Source organism: Symphodus melops, assembly GCF_947650265.1.
Source record: "Symphodus melops genome assembly, chromosome: 1".
NCBI classification, from domain to species: Eukaryota; Metazoa; Chordata; class Actinopteri; order Labriformes; family Labridae; genus Symphodus; species Symphodus melops.
This window is the reverse complement of record NC_136691.1, coordinates 55,684,000-55,691,966: the sequence shown is the minus strand read 5'-3', so window position 1 is coordinate 55,691,966 and position 7,967 is coordinate 55,684,000. Positions and strand designations below refer to the sequence as shown.

Below are 7,967 nucleotides of genomic sequence, written 5' to 3'. Positions count from 1 at the left end.
TGAAATACTATAACTCACAGACATCACTGATGTTGAAAAGTGGGATTGTTAGTTGAAATGTCAGATGTTTGTGGTGAAATGATTTCCTCCTAGCTAAGCCGACTTTCTGTGTAAGCGGATGACTGTGACAGGTAAACGATGTGTGGTCTTAATTAACCAGTGCTTCCTCCTCCAGTTCAGACACGAGCTGGACCCGCAGAGGAACGGCAGGAATGTTGGCTGAGAGTGTGAAGCAGCGATGAGACATGCAGAGCGAAGAGAACGCACGCCTTCAACAGTCAGACGCAGGGCTTTGAATTCAGATTTTTTTTTAAAAACTGGAGATGATCCGACGCTTCAGCCTGGAGCGAGAGAGCGAGAGAGCGAGAGAGCGAGAGAGAGAAGGTGGAAAAATACAGGAAAGAAACGAGTTCAGAAGTTTAAAGTGGTCGTGATGATGGGAACAAAGATTTAAATAAAATCAGGATCAACATTTAAATTGTACTCAAACTGCTTCCTTGAAATCAGGCGATTCCTCCCGTCTATAGTTTGGATCTGTTTTTAATACATATTTTGGTTGACTAACTTGTGACCTAAAAATAAGCTCCAGAAACAGTCAGCAAACAGTCAGTAAACAGGCAGTAAACAGGCTGTAAACAGACAGTAAACAGACAGTAAACAGGCTGTAAACAGACAGTAAACAGACAGTAAACAGGCTGTAAACAGGCAGTAAACAGACTGTAAACAGGCTGTAAACAGGCAGTAAACAGACTGTAAACAGGCAGTAAACAGGCAGTAAACAGACTGTAAACAGGCAGTAAACAGGCAGTAAACAGACTGTAAACAGGCAGTAAACAGGCAGTAAACAGACTGTAAACAGGCTGTAAACAGGCTGTAAACAGACAGTAAACAGGCAGTAAACAGGCAGTAAACAGACAGTAAACAGACTGTAAACAGGCAGTAAACAGTCAGTAAACAGGCAGTAAACAGGCTGTAAACAGACAGTAAACAGGCAGTAAACAGGCAGTAAACAGGCTGTAAACAGACAGTAAACAGACTGTAAACAGACAGTAAACAGTCAGTAAACAGGCAGTAAACAGGCTGTAAACAGACAGTAAACAGGCAGTAAACGGACAGTAAACAGACAGTAAACAGGCAGTAAACAGACAGTAAACAGACAGTAAACAGGCAGTAAACAGACTGTAAACAGGCAGTAAACAGACAGTAAACAGGCTGTAAACAGGCAGTAAACAGACAGTAAACAGGCTGTAAACAGGCAGTAAACAGACAGTAAACAGGCTGTAAACAGGCAGTAAACAGACAGTAAACAGGCTGTAAACAGGCTGTAAACAGACAGTAAACAGGCTGTAAACAGGCAGTAAACAGACAGTAAACAGGCTGTAAACAGGCAGTAAACAGACAGTAAACAGGCTGTAAACAGGCTGTAAACAGGCTGTAAACAGGCTGTAAACAGACAGTAAACAGACAGTAAACAGGCTGTAAACAGGCAGTAAACAGACAGTAAACAGACAGTAAACAGACAGTAAACAGACAGTAAACAGACTGTAAACAGGCTGTAAACAGACAGTAAACAGACAGTAAACAGGCTGTAATGGCTGCAATTTTATCATTTGGGAAAATCTACATTCGATAAAAGTATATATTTTTTTTTTAAAGGTTTATTTTTGGCGTTTATGCCTTTATTGATAGTGAAGGACAGTGGATAGAGTCGGAAACGGGGAGAGAGCGGGGAGAGGCATGCAGGAGGGTGGCCACAGGCCGGACGCGAGCCCGGGCCACCCGCGCGAGGAGCAGGGCCTCGCTGTGTGGGGCGCGCGCACTGCCACTGCGCCACCGGCACCCCCAATAGTCAAAGTCTTTTTGTCGTGTCGTTTCCTTTTAAGTATTTTTGGTTTTGGAGATTAAACAACAAAAAGGGTTGGTTGCATTGGGGGCGGCTGTGGCTCAGTGGTTGAGTCAGTTGACTCTGTGCTGGAAAAGGTCGGCGGTTCGATCCCAAGCTCCTGCAGCCATGCGCCCACTGCGTTGATGGCGTTTGAATAGGTATGAATGGATTAGCGACCTCTGATGGTTGGCGGTATAAAAGCGCTTTGAGGTGTCCGGAGACGAGAAGTTCAAGTCCAATCACCATTTAATATTAAGCAGCAAACCGTCGCAAATTCTTTAATGCAGCAACTCAGGGACGACATCAACGGTCGTAGTTCATTTCCTATGTTAACATTAGCCTGATGCTAATTCTGTTAGCCATTTTATAGCATTTTCTACTATGTTTTAGCATCAAGCTAGCAAACTGAGAAACACATCCCGGTCCATGAGTGAGAAAATCTTCCCCCCAGGAGAACGATGCACCAACCCCGACGACGTTGAAGCCATAACAACCTTTTTACCTGCCGCAGACTTGAGCAATCTCTGAGCACATTACAAACCTACTTGCACCATCAGTCATTCTTAATTTCCCCTTTCAGTGGAATCCCTGTAAGTGTATCTATTGCTTCATTGAAATGAGGAAATGTTTAACGAGAAAAAAAGAAAGCCTTACAGTAGAGTACAGCAAAGGGAAACTGTCCTTTAATGTCGCACAGATCAAAAGATAAAACGTCAGTTCAGTGTTGAAATGTGAAACCAGAGAGAAGTGAACACAAGCTGAGACACAGATAATTATTATCTTTAAAGATCCTGTTGAAGCGGTTTCTCAGGAACAGAGGCAGAAGTAGGCCAGCTTTGCCCAACAGATTTAATATCTTTCTCATTTGTTGGGTGAAACCCGAAAGTCACGTGTCAACCACGTAGCACCTCCAGTGTCGGGCCGGTTTAGCAGCCGAGTGTGAAGTGGCTGAGGTGATGGTCAGCGCCTCCAAAAACCCAGGCCGTGGTTCTCTGGGCAGCAAGTCCTTGCACCAAGTGAAGGTGTCGAGGTATCTCTGGGTCTTGTTCAGGAGGGTCGGATGGACCGTGAGATTGTTCCCGTTGTTGTTCGGGAGGGAGCTGAGCCTTTAGAATTTCAGGAAGATCTTCGTTCCAACCGTCGTGATGCAGAGCTGGCTAAACACTGAAGCTTCCCAGCCCCTCCAGAACACCTCTCTCACACTCTGTCACTGTATATTTCATGCTGCTGTCACCTAATTTGTCCCGCTGATTCATTCGAACTCACTGAATGAGTGTGACAGCAGCCAGCTGGAATGCATCCAGAGGATCCTCGGTCTGACCTCAGGCCCTCCTCCTGCTGTTTCAGCGGCTCGAACCGATTTATCACTGCGGCTTCGAAGTGTGTCGACTGTAATCTGAGTTTTCCTGATAACACAAACACTCCACTCCTCCTCTGCAGGGAGTCTGTCAGAGACACAGCGATGACTACGGAGCTATTTTTAAAACAGGCTGTTGATATTCTGGACTTTTTGGGAGTAAAGGTTGGTTTGAAAACATTACCGACATATTTCAAACCAAACGTTAGCATCAATAATGTTCATGTTGCATCTCAGATATAGACTAAAACCTGAGGCCACTTTGTGTGAGCTCTTACAGTGTTCATAGAAAGACTGCTGCTGATGAATGATCCTGATTAAGGAGATCTTAATATTTATATTTTACATTATATGGGTCATATTTTTATGGAAGCAAGTTTCCGCCAGTTGAAAAAAAAAAAAAATTACAAACTTTTTTCTTTATTGTTAAGTATCGCTTTCTCATAATTATGAGATACAATCTCATTTATTTAAACTCAATGGAAAAAGTCTTAATTATGAGATATTATCTTGTAATTATGATTGTTATAATTATCATATCATTATCATTATGAGAAAGCAAAACTTAACAATGAAGAAAAAAGTTTGTATTTTTTTTTTTTTTTTGCAAATGGCGGAAACGGACTTCCATATATGTTACAACAACAACAACAACAACAACAACAACAACAACAACCTGATTAATTAACAGAGAAAATGAGAGAAATTCATCCACCTGCAACACAACATGTGATATAACGTTATTCTACATAAACGTTCCCTTCAGCAGCTTCAACTGCTGCAGTGAGACGTTGGCTTCTCTCGTCTCTGCTTGGAGACAAACGTTGTCTAAGAGCAGAACTGTGAGTCTCATGACCGTCAAAATGGACCAGAACAAAAAAACCTACGTTTCCATGACGACAGCTCACGTCCCTCCGCTGTTAAAATTAGACTCTGAGTGATGACAAAAACCTTTGGAGGATCTAGTTTTTGTTTTGACGAAATGAAGTTGTGTGAACAAAAAAAAAAAAAAGTCCCGTCTTCAGAGGGGGAAGTACGAGTAAATGTTCAGGAACTTTCTGGGCAGTTTTGAGTCTATTGTCCAAACAAAGGCTGAACCTCCTCGTTGTTGGCGCTCGTTCGTCACGTGGTCACGGGACCTACTTGGAAAGTTGACAAACATTTCGAGTGAGGCCACCATCGGAGCTTTACGAGTTTGTGTCAGGAGGCCGGATGTGAGGAGGAGGACTCTGATGTTTACAGTGTGTGAAGGTCAGCGCCGCTCGTACAGCCACATGTGGGCAGGTTTACACAAACAGTCAGCAGGTGATATGAAGCTGCTCTGGTTGTTTTCAGGCTGAGTGAATGTTTCTGCTCCTCTCTCAGGACGGCCTGCACTTCCTGTCATGGAACGCCTGAACTTGTAAAATCTTTAATGGATGAACCTAAAAGCCTCACTAGCTAACTAGTCGTCTGCAAAAACTCTGACATGTTCGAAAATATCCGTTAGCCATGGGCTTTTTAAAAATACAATAAAAAATTTAAGAGCTGTAAATTCTCCGATTCTGACGAAGAGAAAGCAGACTTAAACCTTTAACTGTGAGGTCAAAGGTCAGAGGTCAGACTGCCCCTCCTGTGTGAGTGTCTGCTAAATGAGCTTCACGGCGAAGACGTGTCCTTTTCGTGAGTAATGTCGTGCTTTTATTGTTGCATCACCTCAGCAGGTGACATCACTTCCTCTGGGGCCGGTCTGAGCTAAAGGTCACAGGAGAACATGTGTTCAATGAGTTAAAGCCTGCGAGAACAAATCAACATGCTCATTTGCATATATTCAACACGGACGATAGAGGAGCTCATGGACGTGTTACACACCGACGACCAGCAGGAGGCAGCAGAGGGACACGCCCAGTGAGCAGACACTGGATCAGAGCACAGTTTATAAATGTTAGAATTTGATTTGTATTTTTATATTCTACGTAAACACTGAAAATATTTCTTGGCGTCCTGAATATTTGGCTCAAACTCTGACGTTTCTTTCCTGTTTTTTTTAAAAAACATTTTCTCATGTTGTGACGTATTTGTGTTGCTGTAAGCGTGTGTGGTTTGACATGTGTGCGTGTGTGTGTGTCGTGTGTCGGGTCCCCTTTCTCGCCGCTGTGGTTGCTCTTGGTGTAAACAGGGGACTCTTATGTCACAGTCACAGCGAGGGGACCCTCCTGTCCACGCTGTAAAGTGACGTCACGTGTCGGATGATGCAACGTTGCTTGAAGCAGAAGATTAGAAGAAAAACAGAAGAGGAACAGCGCCCCCTGCTGGAGGATTTGCAGTGTTGCTGAAAAGGGAAAATGCACACGTTGTCCACACGGGGCGCCAAATCCCACAAAATATCAGAGAGGCGGACAATTCATCAAAATTAAATATTTTTTTGTTTGAAGTTGATGCTTTCATCAGGAATAAATCCTTAATGTTCAGTATTTTTACCTTTTAGATCATAGCAGCAGTCAGTGCAAGGTGAGGGTCATTATAAACATGTTGCAGGCTTATTGTTTAGCTAGTTCAATTAATTCCAGCCCTCTGCAGGGTTATTTTAATAAGATATTTTAATCAAAGTTATCCCAATTCTACTGAGAAATATGAGAACACAAACTGGAGGTTTGATACCAAGTGTGTTGAAAAGTGAAGCCAGTGTGGAAGTGTTACATCCTGCAGAGTGTTGACAATGAATGAAATCAAATATCTAGATTTAAGAATCCCAATTTTTCCTTATGAGCAATCAACCCATTTTCAAAATGTCTTTGAATGTGAAAGCCGAAATTTCTCCAGATTACTTTTGAACTACTGCCCTCTGAAAGGTCTGCAGATTTACATTTTAATGTGAGTGAGTGCTGCCCCCTGCTGTCTGAAACATACATGTAGAAGAAGCTCTAAAAAAAAAAAAAAAACTTTCAGCCGGGCAGAAAAACCTCGAGTCGAAATGTATCTGTGATTATCTTCAGATTCAGAATAAACAATTTAAATAATTCATGAAAATATCTTTAAAGTTAATATGTTGGGATGTTTTTTTTTATATGGGAAAATGAAGAATCCCTTATTTTGTGAAGAGATTGATATCACAACATACTGTGAATAACATTATGCATGCAGGAGATTTGATTATAATTTGATGCATAAACTATATTCTGTGAATGAGATAGGTTCAAAGACTCCCCTTTATAAATGATATAACAATCAATCTATCGATCTTTATTCATAAAAGTTAAATATAGTTACATAATTTAAAAAGTGACGTAAACACGAGAAAGTCATCAGTGCTCTCCGTAGTTCCCTTCGTAGGGACCCTTCTTCAGGATCTCAGATGTCAGCCTTCCTCCTCCTCCTCCTCCTCCTCGTCTTCGGAAACGGGATGTGATGTAAATACACAGAAACTTTTTCTCCCCCCCCCCCTCCTCGCCCCCCCCCCTCCTCCTCCTGCTCCTCTCTCTGGAGTGTGCACAGCTTCTCCACCTAAAAACTAAAACACACCGCGGGAGGAAAAGTCGCCGAAGAAGAGGAACAAAGACGACCGATGAAGAGTCAGGGAGTGATTCCGTCACTTTTCTCCAACATGATCCTGTGAGCTCCTCCGTCTGTCCGCGACCACAAACCGAACAGCAGCCGGGACCGAACTCCGGAAAAAAACGGATCCAGGCGGAGAGGAGGAGAAGAGGAGCTGCTGCTTGTTGAGGATCCGGAGGGAGCGCGCGGACAGGTAAACAGCTGACACCTTTCATTTCTGCTTGTTTGTTTGTCCTTCTAACGGACACAGAGAGAGAGAGAGAGGTGAGAGAGAGAGAGAGAGAGGAGGACTCTGTAGGAAACTGTGAGGGCATGACAGCAGAGCTCGGTCCTGCTGCACACTGAGGCCTTCACGCGACATCTCAGAGCTTCACGTGCACGCGCTGCAGCACAAACAACAAGATAAAGACAGAAAACACAACATCATGTTTCAGACATCATGAAAGTTTTCAGTGTGTGAAGTGTTAAAGTGTCTGCAGCTCACTTTAGGAATAGATTCCAGATTATTCCGATTATCGTCACAATGAAACGGATTAAAACGGCACAAAGAAAGAAAGCAAACCCAGTGCGTGTGTTCATGAGGAAGTAATCCTTTATTCATCTCTGGTGGGGAAATTCAAGCATAGCAGCAGAAAGAGGACACAAAGAAGACTGTGCAGCTAAAACACATTTACATATTTACGTAGTTAATCAAACTTTATATGAACGTGTTTAACATTCTGACAGAGCTGATTTCCATCTACATGCTGCACATTTAGACCTTTTTAAAAGGTAAGATTCACCTGTCTGTTATCAGGGGGGGGGGGCAGTGTTGCTATGGTTACACACACACTGATCTACTTTACATTGTGCTCTGATTTTAAAACAGGATCACTTAAATCAGTGTGGGGCTCAAACTCCTGGTTTGTACATATGTTTATTTCTTATACTGCAGTTTTTAAATGTGTGTGTGTGTGTGTGTGTGTGTGTGTGTGTGTGTGTGTGTGCGTTATCAGCCTCCGGTTTGTAAACTTCCCAGCTTCATGTTTGTGACTTAAAGGGAAACTTGTAATATGACGCTTTTTGCATCACATGAAGAAAACTCAGGGCAAAGAAAAACACATTTGTCTCGTCTCAGGGTAAAATGAGAGCTGGATTCACGACCATTCAACACTGCGACCATGTTTCTAATGATACACAGCTTCATGTAAA

General features: G+C 42.8%; 1 protein-coding gene across 5 annotated transcripts in view; it reads left to right on the top strand.

Annotated features, from left to right (window-relative positions):
• The first annotated feature begins 6,654 nt into the window (after positions 1-6,654).
• ddr2l (discoidin domain receptor family, member 2, like) overlaps positions 6,655-7,967 on the top strand; it is a 14,091-nt gene continuing 12,778 nt past the window's right edge. For 3 of the 5 annotated variants that reach the window (XM_079333646.1, XM_079333645.1, XM_079333644.1), the window contains exon 1: positions 6,655-6,969. The gene's annotated coding sequence lies outside the window, so the exon portion shown is untranslated. The remainder of the gene's footprint in view (positions 6,970-7,967) is intronic. The other 2 variants (XM_079333648.1, XM_079333647.1) reach the window with 1 other exon arrangement.